This window comes from Carassius auratus, chromosome 38 (genome assembly GCF_003368295.1).
Source record: "Carassius auratus strain Wakin chromosome 38, ASM336829v1, whole genome shotgun sequence".
Classification (NCBI taxonomy): domain Eukaryota; kingdom Metazoa; phylum Chordata; class Actinopteri; order Cypriniformes; family Cyprinidae; genus Carassius; species Carassius auratus.
This window is the reverse complement of record NC_039280.1, coordinates 13,743,658-13,755,669: the sequence shown is the minus strand read 5'-3', so window position 1 is coordinate 13,755,669 and position 12,012 is coordinate 13,743,658. Positions and strand designations below refer to the sequence as shown.

General features: G+C 36.6%; 1 protein-coding gene across 2 annotated transcripts in view; it reads right to left on the bottom strand.

Annotated features, from left to right (window-relative positions):
* LOC113057147 (leucine zipper putative tumor suppressor 2 homolog) overlaps positions 1-6,624 on the bottom strand; it is a 62,752-nt gene extending 56,128 nt beyond the window's left edge. For both annotated transcript variants that reach the window (XM_026224270.1, XM_026224268.1), the window contains exon 1: positions 6,316-6,624. The gene's annotated coding sequence lies outside the window, so the exon portion shown is untranslated. The remainder of the gene's footprint in view (positions 1-6,315) is intronic.
* Between the last annotated feature and the right edge of the window lie 5,388 nt (positions 6,625-12,012).

Sequence of the window (12,012 nt, the reverse complement as noted above, 5' to 3'; positions counted from 1 at the left end):
ATTTATTTGTTTAAATTATGTTTAACAATATGTTCATATAAAAACGTTTCAATCCACGACCACATATTGAAATCACTTTTAATTTATTTTTAAGCACATTAAAGAGAGAATAGTATAGAGAACACAAAAGTTTGCATCACATTACTGATTCACCCATCAAATCAGTTTTACTACAGTTTTGTTAATGAACTCTATTAAGCAGTAGTACTACAGAGACAGAAAAACTATCTACAAAATACATGTGACTAACATACATTTAATGTGACAACTGTTGATCAATTGTGACTACAAATGAGAACTAAAATGCTGACAATTATATTCCTTTCCTTGTTGGATTGCTCTTGTGTGAGGTCTGTAGACTGGATGTGGGTGTTGACCACACACATACAACTGAGGCATTAAAGAGCCGCTCTGTATAAATGGTGATGACATACTGGTTAAACAGCTTCAGTGACTCCAAGCATAAATCTGATTCTCCAAAAGCAGACTGCAAACTTGGCATTCCTTTACCATCGTCCGCTCTTGAACTAATGTTTACACACGTAATTACAGATCAGAGGTTAAAATGCAGGCACGGTCAGCAGCAGTAAAGCAGGAAACTGTGGCATGTTGCACGGTTTGCTTGTTTGTAGTCAGTGGGAGATGCACTGGACCAAGCCAGAAGCACAGCAGAAAGAGGTGAGTGTCAGAGCAAGCCTCAGGCAGAAGCGAGCGGCTTGTCTCTTATCATAACTCACATCACCATGGGACGCACTGTGCAGTGGAAACAGTTGTGAGCCGAGGACCCCTGCGTTGCATCAGCTTGGAGACAGAGATGGAGAGAAAGTGCAGCATGCTTTACATCTCTCGCAGGCCAAAGATCATAAATCAGGGGACGTACAAAAAGGACAGTGTTTTCATAATGTTTCATTCTCAGTGTGGGGGTGTGCAGATTTGCAGAGCCCTTTGACAGGGCAGATTCCTGGCTAATAGAAAGCAGGCCAAGCACAAGACGTGAAGCTAGTTCAGAGTATGCTTCCCTCACGATACTGTATATCAGAGGTCAAAATATTATTCTTTGATAACTAGAAACATTTTTAACGTTGGTAATGAAATTATAGCCATTAATTTGTCTTGTTCATTAATAACAGCCGTTAATTAGGTCTCATTCACTAATAATTTATATGCACAGAAAAATGTTTTGCATAATTCAGAACAACTGCACATGCACATGAATTTGTTCTTAACTCGTTCTAAAGTTAATGAATCTGGATTATTTTAAATGAGCGACCAAGTGCCTAAGGTTAGAAATTTGCATAAAACATGTATAAACCATCTTATGTTCATCTTCACAGTGTGTGAGTTTTCTGGTTTCATTTGTTCCTATATGTTTTTTTGTTGTTGTACACTTTTAATAGATTTTAGTGTGACAGTTGTTTGGTTTTCATGATTTGTTTGTGAAAATGTTTATAGAATGCATGAACAAATTCATAAATTTCACGAACAGATAGATTTTATGCACAAAAAGTCCATATGAATGAGACTCGTCCTTTTTTGTATATTCTTTTTTTTTGTAAATAAGCCTCTTTATAGCTTATATGTAGACATTAAATTTGAAACAGTTGAAACACAAAAAGCACAATTATTACTACAATTATTACAAGTACTATTTATCTTCCACAAAAGCTTCTGATTATTGGATCATTATTGGCTCTAAAATTGCATCACATTTTAAAATATTATTTAAAAAAACATTAATCGCATTTTTGCATTGCAATTTTTGTAATTATTTCAATGTATTTTCAAGGTAAATACATCTAAATACATAAATCAAAATGCTGCTTCAGATGCAGCTTCTGTGTCACTTTTGCTGTGCAAAAATGGATTTTATTGATAAATGAATTTATTAATTATATGTACAAATTTCACAAGAGACCCTATAACATCATAATGCAAATTGCCAAAGTATGCAACACACCTCATAGTACATATCACTGGAAATCACGTCTTGCTGCTCCAAAGACCACCACAGAAAACTGAAAGTGACGTGACATTCAGCCAAGTATGGTGACCCATACTCAGAATTCATGCTCTGCATTTAACCCATCCAAAGTGCGCACACACACAAAGCAGTGGACACACACCCAGAGCAGTGGACAGCCATTTATGCTGCGGCGCTCGGGGAGCACTTGGGTGTTCAGTGCCTCGATCAAGGGCACCTCAGTCATGGTATTGCCGGCTCAAACCCACACTCGAACCCACAACCCTAGGGTTAGGAGTCAAACTCTCTAACCACTAGGCCACGACTTCTCAAGTGGAAGTGGATGGGCATCTTCGTGGGAGGAGCTTACAGCCTATCACTATCAGTTTGCTGACTTTACTCTCTGAGGTCAGTCGGGAGGCTTGGGTTTGCTTGTCCTCAACATCACAGCTGTAAGCATTACACTGACACCTTGACTATATAGATTTAGCAGAATAATGGCTCCTCACAGTTCTCATTATCACAACATTCAAGCACTGCCTTTTATTAATTTATTCTGTGCAATTCTTCCTGAACTAAAATTACCCTGTGCTTTGTGATTGATTGAGATTGAGGGGTCCAACTGAGAGCAACAGAGAGGCCTGTAATCGAGCCGAGAGATGCAGATTGTTCTGTTCCAATTTGTAAATCCGTCAAGAAACTTATTCCATGTGATATATTAGCAGAAAGTGAAAGACAAAACCAAGAAAACTGTGTGGCGCACATTGATTTTCTCTCAGGGATATTAATGGATGGCTTTTCCCCCAACATGATACAGATCAACTGCTTCCATATACAGAGCCATAAATACACACATATGCATATCACAGCAAATCAGCCTCAAGACCGCTAGATCTACTGTCAGGATTCCAGTCACGTAAAAATGCCATTATTCTTTTAAAATTCAGACAGCAAAGTCTTGGTGAATTTAATAAATGGCTACGTTAGAGCCACTCCAGCAACTAAATCAAAGATTTACGGTATTCTCTGTGTCAGCGCTGAATTTTTCCCACACCAACCATATCAGAGATAACCTCATAAATTTGGTGCCCTGGACTGTCGGTATACTGACGTGCACTTCCAATCAAGACAAAAATGGCAGGCAGGTTTACAAAGCAACGCCTGCCAAAAGCCATCCAACACCCTATGAAATTACAAACTCTATCTTCATTCATGCAGCAGATGCCAAATTCATTCTGAAACAGATGCTTTGTTCATTTTATCAGTCTCTATATCCGTCAATTAAACACTAAAGACCTTCACATGCCTGGTTTAGTAAGGCTGTCACTGCAGTTGGTTTAAAGTTATATGAGCTACATGGAATGTATGTCACATGACCTAGTGGTCATTGAGCGCTTACCTCTGATTCCTATTTCCCACACACTGTTAGCAACAGCTGGGCTTTCACAGTGTGACCAGCCTTCCAGCACATTGACTTGCCTCTCTTAACTCTATAAACACACTGACAGCTCATGTGAGTGATTCCCTTCGGCTGGACTCATAAAAGCAGTCTGTTGATATTAAACGGCCTGCACTTGTGAAATTATAAAAGTGGGTGCAATGCAAGTCCAGGAATATACAGCGTGCAAAACAGTTTTCTCTTGGGAGGAGAAAAAATGGATGCTGGGGGATTAAGGACATCTCAAATATTAATAATTTATGTTTATACATTTCATCTTTCTCTTTGGAAACCCTTCAAAAATAACTTTTAAACTGACTCCCAAAGCTGTATGTTCCATACTTCAAAGATTCAAGGCCTTGAAATTAAATACAGCTGCCAGGATAATTCGTCAATTCTCATTCATACTGTTATGCAGTATATCAACTGTAAGAGGATAAACACAATCAATAAATGGTTTCCTGTGCAGAGACTGATTGAAACAGCATGCATTTTCATTCAAACACAAGGCATAGAGAGTATATATAAAATATTAAATATCACTTTCATCCACCTACAGTCCTACTTCTGTCCTAAATACTTCCAATGGGATGCCTGAAAGCAGCTGGGTATGGCGGGCCATGTGCAGTGCCAGAAAGCAGTGTCAGTGCATAGCCATTGGATCCTCCCAATTTTAAAGTTGGCTACAAGTACAAGTAACAGTGGTGCATGAATGCTGCATATCCTGTTACACATACTGTAGCTTTAAAAGCCCTCAAACATACAAATAAACATACTGGTACTGCTAAACATATCTCATAATAAGAATGGAATTCCAGAGAGGGCCGTTTTTGACAGTGTGAAGAATGTCTTTATAACAGCAGAATCAAATCTAGTCTAATATTTCATCTTCTACTGATGGGAACCACAAGTGGGCTCCTAGAGTCTGGTGATAAGGGACTTTGTGTTTTCAGTTCATAAGATCTTCATCTACGTTGATAGATGAAACAGAACTGTTTTGAACACAACAGGTGAACTGGTCAAAATTAAGCCTGATTCTTTTAAAGAGGAGGAGGAAAATAAAATTTGTATTGTATTTAAGCATTGCAGTGTCCTCCAGCATGACACACACTTGAATCATAACATTAAAATGACTGGGTGTTTAATGCATTTTTCTTTACTTTTAAGTTGTTCCAATGCAATATGAAAGGCAATATGGAATATTTAACTAATTTATGATTTGACAGTCACTAAAACACTGTCTTAAATTAGCACATCATGTACCATAACTCTTGTCATATAGCGCATAAAACAAATGCTGTTTTAAACAACAACAGCTGGCTGAAGAAGGCTGTACAGTAGTACTGAAGTAACATTACGGTAAATGGGTGAATAACACAAAGCATAACTGGAATATCACTGAGAATCAAATCTAACTGAGAATAACAGGAATTTCCAAAAAAACTCCAGTATTTGCATGTAAATCTAGTAAATAGACTTAACTTTGGGGGAAGGGTGTCGGTTGAGGGGGGGGGGGGGGTAGAGATGTAAAATGTGACAGATGAAGACACTTAACCCCAACAAAACCTTTGAAAGCAAATTGTTTTGTGAATTATACACACACACACACTTCTGTTTTTGTGAAAAGTGGGGGACATCCCATAGGCGTAATGGTTTTTATACTGTACAAACTATATATTCTATCGGCCTTCACCAACCCTACACCTAACCGGAAACTTTGTGCAATTTTAATTTCTCCAAAAAACTCATTCTGTTTGGTTTACAAGCGTTTTGAAAAATGGGGACATGGGTAATGTCCTCAAAAGTCACCTTCTCCTTGTAATACCTGTGTCATACCCATGTCATTATACAAAGTTGTGTCCTCATATGTCACAAAAACAAGAGCACACACACACACACACACACAGAGACTGCATTCATTCTCAGATAACATCATTAAAGACAATAAACAAGTCATAATTATTACCGAGTACATAAAACTAGTCAAAGGTGAGATCTGAATCTACTGAGAATGAATCATGGGGATTTGTGAGAATGTGTTAAATACACACAGAGAACGAATACAAAGATGTGTCTCCAGGAGGGACGCTCCATGTGCTGTAATTAAAAAAGACACTGGGATGCAGTAATTACTGTTGCTGGGATAAATTGGTGTCTGCCTACATTCAACAAAATTATGACTTTTGTAAGATAAAGTACTCAGTCACTTCACTCTCACAGCCAAAATAACAGCAAAAACAACGCACATAAGCACAAATGAAAGCAAACTAAGATGAACTTTATATTTAAAAAAAGTAAAAAGACAAATTACATTGTCACTAGTACAAATGTTGATGAAATGCAACATTTTACACATGAGGTCAGGAAATTAAAATAATTAAATGTAACTTAATCTTACTAGTATGATTTGTTTAACACATTTTACACATACTGAGATGCTATTTAATAGTAACAACTGATAACAAAATGTTACTGGTAAACAATGAAAGTTACTTGTATCTCTCATACTGGTATCATTTTAAAACTGGAAAAGGTACTAGTGACAATAATACAATTCTAATGCAAAAACTAATTTGTCACCATTAATGCAACAGTCTCTTGTTGGATAGAGCCTATTAGTAAAGGAACAAGTTGGCTACTATTGAGTACTGATTAATGAAAATTCTAGTCAATTTTAACTTATCTAATGAAAGAGTACCAGCGTCTGAATAGTTAGTAGTGAGGTCATAAATACGCATACTGTCACTATACTGTACGATTAATTAGCCTACTAAATAAAAATACATAAATACTACAAAAATAGCTTTTTGTAAGCATGTTAAAACGACTTTCGATAAACAAAACATAAAAAATACACATGAAACATCTGTAACGCTGTGTGCTTAACTCAGTTTTCAAGCATGGTTCAGTCACTCACCGTTGACTGCGTGAAGATCGCTTGAGCTATCGTCCATAAAGAATCAACGCGTCTGAAGAAAGCGACCTGGTGTTTTCACGGCTTCTAAAGACTGGTGAAGTTCACGCAGATCTGAGCCGCCTTCTCTCTCTCTCTCTCTCTCTCTTTCTCTCTCTCTCTCTCTCTCTCTCTCTCTACTCCTCTCTTAAGTAGGACAAACTCCCTTTGCTGAAGGTTAATACACGCACTCTGCGTCCATCTTTCTGGAAGCGACTGCTGTAAACTGCCTTGAATCCCTATGTAGAGTGTCTCTGCCCCCCGCTCCGGCTCCGCGCTGGACCGCCGCTGGCCACAGAGAGCCCCGCTGATCTGGAGCGACAAGCAGCCCGGCTGTGGGAGGGTGCCCACGCGCAGGGGCTCGCGACGGCCGACACGCTCAGGTTCAGCAAGCAACTTGAACTCTATTGTAATTAATGTCTCACCGACAGTAAACAGGCACTGCAGAGTCTGTTTATTTGACGCGTTTAATGCTGACGTTAGAATATGGTGACTAGAAAAATTTCGTATTAATAAAAACAAGAGTTATGATAAAAAGCTGAATTGCTGAATCTCCACAGCTATATGGTTCTGACAAGGTTTTTAGTTCACATAAGGCAGTAAGTTACCTTCTTTTTGGGGGATGTTGTCACATAACTAGGCCAAGCCTATTATTTATTTTATAATGTAGTAACAGTATTTGATGCAGTATTTGTGTTACAATTTGCTGTTAATTAATTATTTTATGCTTCATATTTTTTTAGCTACTATGTAGGCCTACTTCTGAAATAGGTTTAATTGTGACAACATACCCCTATGCCCTGTAAACATATGTCCAATAAATGTATTTTTTTTCCCAGAGCAATAAAAAATAAAATAGGTACAGAACTGTCAGGGATCCTTTCAAAAGGTACTAATACGTACACTTTATGTACTAATATTTTAAAGTAATAATATGTACATTTAGGGTACTAATATAGGGGTTAACAAAGTACAAAGATCTATCTTTTAGCTTTTGTGCCTGGGGTTACTGCCCCATTGACAGCTTTGCACCCTTTTTGCTGCATCCAAAAACCAGCAAAAACAGTTGCTGTTAGCCACTGACTTACATAGTATTTTTCCATATAAAGAAGTCAGTGGCTACCATCAACTCTTTGGTTATACCAACATTATTCAAAATATGTGGGTGAGTAAATAATAATAGAATTTTAATTTTGGGATGAGCTATCCCTTTAAGGTATGTGTCTTGGTTTCATTAACAAATACAACCTGAGAAACACTAAAAAGTGTGACAACTAGCCCTTGTCCTCCCCATTCATCGAGACATATAACCATCTCCACCCATATTGACAATCCCACATATTGTTTATTGATTTCTGTAACAGTCTATTATAGAGTCCTCTGGCCTGGAATAGTCTTTGAAATATGACACAGTACTGTTTAAGTTAAAGAACTACAAAGGTTGAGGCACAAAGAGCAAAGGAGTGGTATTTGTTATATCATGGAGGTACAACATGTTCTCGTCCAGTGACTATAGGCTTTTCGTGGCAAAACAGATTTTTGATTATAATTTTTGTTTTATTTTTTGCCCGATCCTATACATATTCCCAAAAGGTCACATCTGACAGCACATCATTAGAGAAATACTTCGATGAGTATGCATGTCACATCCCTGTCTGTTAATAAAAAATATACTTTGTAAATGTCTTTATGATTTACAGCAGTGTTGGGTAAGTTATTATAAAAAGGTAATTAATTACTAGTTACAGATTACATCTTCAGCAACTTACTGTACAAATAACTCTCTCCAAATAGTATTTAATTACTTATTACTAATTACTTTCTAAATCCTATATCAACCTCGACAAGTAAATGATACAAGAATAGACATGAAATATGGTGCAATCTGCAAAAGAGACACGCCATCAGCCCACAGATAAGCACACCAGAAACCTTCATTCCTCACCTGCATTCATTTCGACAAGTTCATCCATCTGCAATACCTGTTAATAAACATTCCTGTTTACCCTTACCTGATTTGGGACAGTTCTACAGCATACAAGTTCAATTACATAAGAAGTAACTATAATTAAATTATAGTAAAATAAATACATAAGAGTAATCCCTTATACTTTACTTTTTCTAGGGAAAGGTAATTTCGGTAATACGTTTATACCTATGCAACATATTAGTGTTCTTAGAAACTTTAGTAGTTTGTACATCAACACCTAATCGAGTTCCATATGCAAATTACCATGTCCTCACACAGAGGGTCGTAAAACTCACCCGTATTTCCAACCTCCCGCTTGATAATTCAGCCTTTCTCATTGGACAAGCCCATCCTGAGAGGCGTGAACCTTCTCAGAACTTAAAGGCCTCACATCAGTGACCCGCCTTTAGGCTGCGGTTCTTTTAGATACTAAGAGGATGAGGAGGATGAGCTAGAACTCTCTTGTACCTCTAAGCATGTGCCAGGCCTTGACTTTCAGCCTTGACTTTCCATTCACCAAAGATCCTAGGATCTCAGATGATGTCTCTCTTAGCTCTTTTTCACTTTCCACTGGGAAGAAACTCCCAATCACCATTGAGTCAAGACATCTTTGGAATTCATCACTCTTCAAACCCAGAAGACTGTGATCGCAACTCCTACACCACCGAATCTCCAAACCATCAAGACTTTCGTCTGAGACTGCATCCAGATGCTCATTCCAGGACAAGGCAATGCATATCTTCATTCTCTGGTTTTCCTGATGGTAGCATCCATCAAATCTCATTTGCCTTTTCCCCTGTATGAGTGATTGTATGTTTGTTTGTTAGACTACTGTGTGTTAGTGTTTAGTTAATAAAACTCTTGTGCACAAATTACACGAGTAACATGAGTTTCTGATTCTGCCTTGCAAATCAATGTCCCTTACGATTTTGATCCTCGCTATATGCTCAGATGCATTAATACTGTATGAAAGTATTTTCTGTTGCCATGAAAATATCCTTTCTTAGAGTTGATATGAAATTATGATAAATGTTCGCTGGTCGAATAGATTAGTTGAAGGCAATTTAATTCTGCTACAATTACTACTGGCAGCTCATAAAAATAATTGTAATTAATCAAAATTAATTGTAATTATTTAGATACATTTCCCTTAATTTACTACAACAGTAACTAATTACTTAATAACTAATTATACCCAACATGGTTGTACACTATATAGAAAGGCTGTGGGGGGCTCACCGGGGGTCTCAGCAGGACAACAAATATGTCTCATCATTTACTGTTTATAACCTGACGTCAAAGCCAGAAATATTGTTAAAGAAACCATGACTGAAGGCAGTAATGCTAAACAAACCATAACCAAAACTGAGAGAACACAGCAGATCTAATGAGTTGTCTGTATAGGATCTTAAAAAAAAGTATTTTTTTCAACAAGATTGTGCGACATACTGTATAGATCATACATAAATTGCATAAACCAAAAAATGTTCAGCTATTTTAAATATGTTAATTTGTTGCATTTTTAAATGATCTAAAATATATATTTATTATAAGAGTATATAAACTAGTTACAATTACTTTTAATTATAATTTATTTAAGCTGATCATGATTGACTCTTATAACTGACCCAAATATGAAAAAAAAGTTTTATAAAGTGCAACTGCAGCTTTGGTGTAGAGCCAGGGCTGCCATAAACAAAAATCAAGGCTTTCAGTTCATATGAGTTCATTAAATTAAAACGTCATGGGGCTCAATTAGACATTAGAGCAACGTAGCAAGCCTGAAGGGATTCATTTGCATAATTCAAAACCTGTTAAATCAGCAGCGCGCACTGCAGCATAAACATTCTTAAATGTACTGTACACCCTTGTACTGTATACACCAGCTCATCTCTTTGTCCAATAATCACTTCCCCAAAACTGTTTGGACAAAACTAGGCCAATAACCGTCTGTTTTTCTCCTCAGCTTGTTTGAAGCTCTGTTAATTGTTCCATTGTTCTTTTATTAAGACTTGTTTGCTAAATATGAGTAACAAAGTCAAACAGTGATTTCACACATTAAAAACTGTAGAATAATTTACATAAAAATTTTACACAATAAGAGTATTTATTCTGAACTTTTCTGTAAACATAAGAAATCATTATTTGCACTCAGACTATTTTTATACTGTGAAGTGAATTTATAATAACTGAAGTTGCCTTTTGCCTGTTGAAATAGGACAACCATCAGTGTGAATTATAATTATACCCTGTAGACTCTCCAGAACTGTCACACACATTATACAGCTGCAAAATGCTTTGAGATAACTGTCCACTGTATACATTCAGCAGAGGCTTTTATCCAAACCAACTTTTAGTGAATTAAGGCTAACATTTCTTACTAAACATGTTGCTTGGGAATCAAACCCACAACCTTTTGTGTTACTAACACAATGCTCTACCACTGAGCTAAATCAGTTTCAAGCCTTTCAGAACAGTATGACTTTTACATACACAACACTGTCTGGCCATCACAGGAAAAACTCCTCAGCAGATATTAATATTGCATTATTAATAGAGGCATTAATATTATCAGGTGGAAATATGTTTTATCAAATTTTCCTTCTCAGAAACTATTCTACAATCTGTCTTGTCTTAGAAAGTAACAAAAAGTGTAAATGTAATCTGTGGACCTGTTCCAAATAGGACATGACAGCCGGGGCATCTTATTTCTCCAACCAATTTTCATCAGTACAAAGTTCAAGACAATAATGGATAGAGAGAAAGACGGAGAGCGAGAGATAATGAGCTGTTTACCTTTTTTCCTGCGGCTTCATTTAACTTTTCAACGAGTCTCAGTTTCAGAGTTTGATGAATCAAGATAGACAGCTTTTGGAGTTGCAAAGTAGCTAAAAATAAGTCTGTGGTTCTTACTGCAAAAATTAAAATAAAATATTAAAATAAAATTGTATTATGCAGAATGTAATGATGCATTGGCAGAATATGAAATATTAAAAATAGGCATTTTAAAATTAGCTTAAAATCAACCTTTAAAAGGGACAAAACATTTACCATATCTTTTCTGATCAAACTCATACATTTTAGTGCACATTCACCTCTTTTCAATTTTTGGGTGAACTATCCCTTCACTGATAGTTAGTTGACAAAAGTTACTTATAGTTTGTAGAATGTCTAAAGTGGACTAACCAAGGGGAAAAAGTAATTCTTGACATGCAATAATGTGAACAGTTTGTAATCAGATCTGATTGATAAAGACAGGATCTTTAGTCATTTTGTTGGAGAGAGCTTACAGAAATCCCTTAGGGTTTCTTTGGATGAAAATCCTTGCCATATTTTATAATACCTGCCATATTTTCTGGTCATTTACCCCTTTCACAAATGCTGCAATAATGAACTAGAACAAGGAATACCATCATGACATTCGTCAAATGAGTACTAGGAATAAACAGAATCATGCTTGTACTAATTTAGGATGGAAAATCGTACCAATGTCCTGCAGGTAGTTAGGAGACATGAAATCAAAGAGTTAATTATTGGGAATAAAGCTAAATTGTTCTATACGTTAAAACACCAAGGGTACTGGACAGCACACTGTACATTTCCGAGCAATATCATAAATTCTCTATGAATGCAGAGTAACACTAATGTCTGCCATACTTTAATTACTTCAGCTCCTCTGTGGAACTCTTACC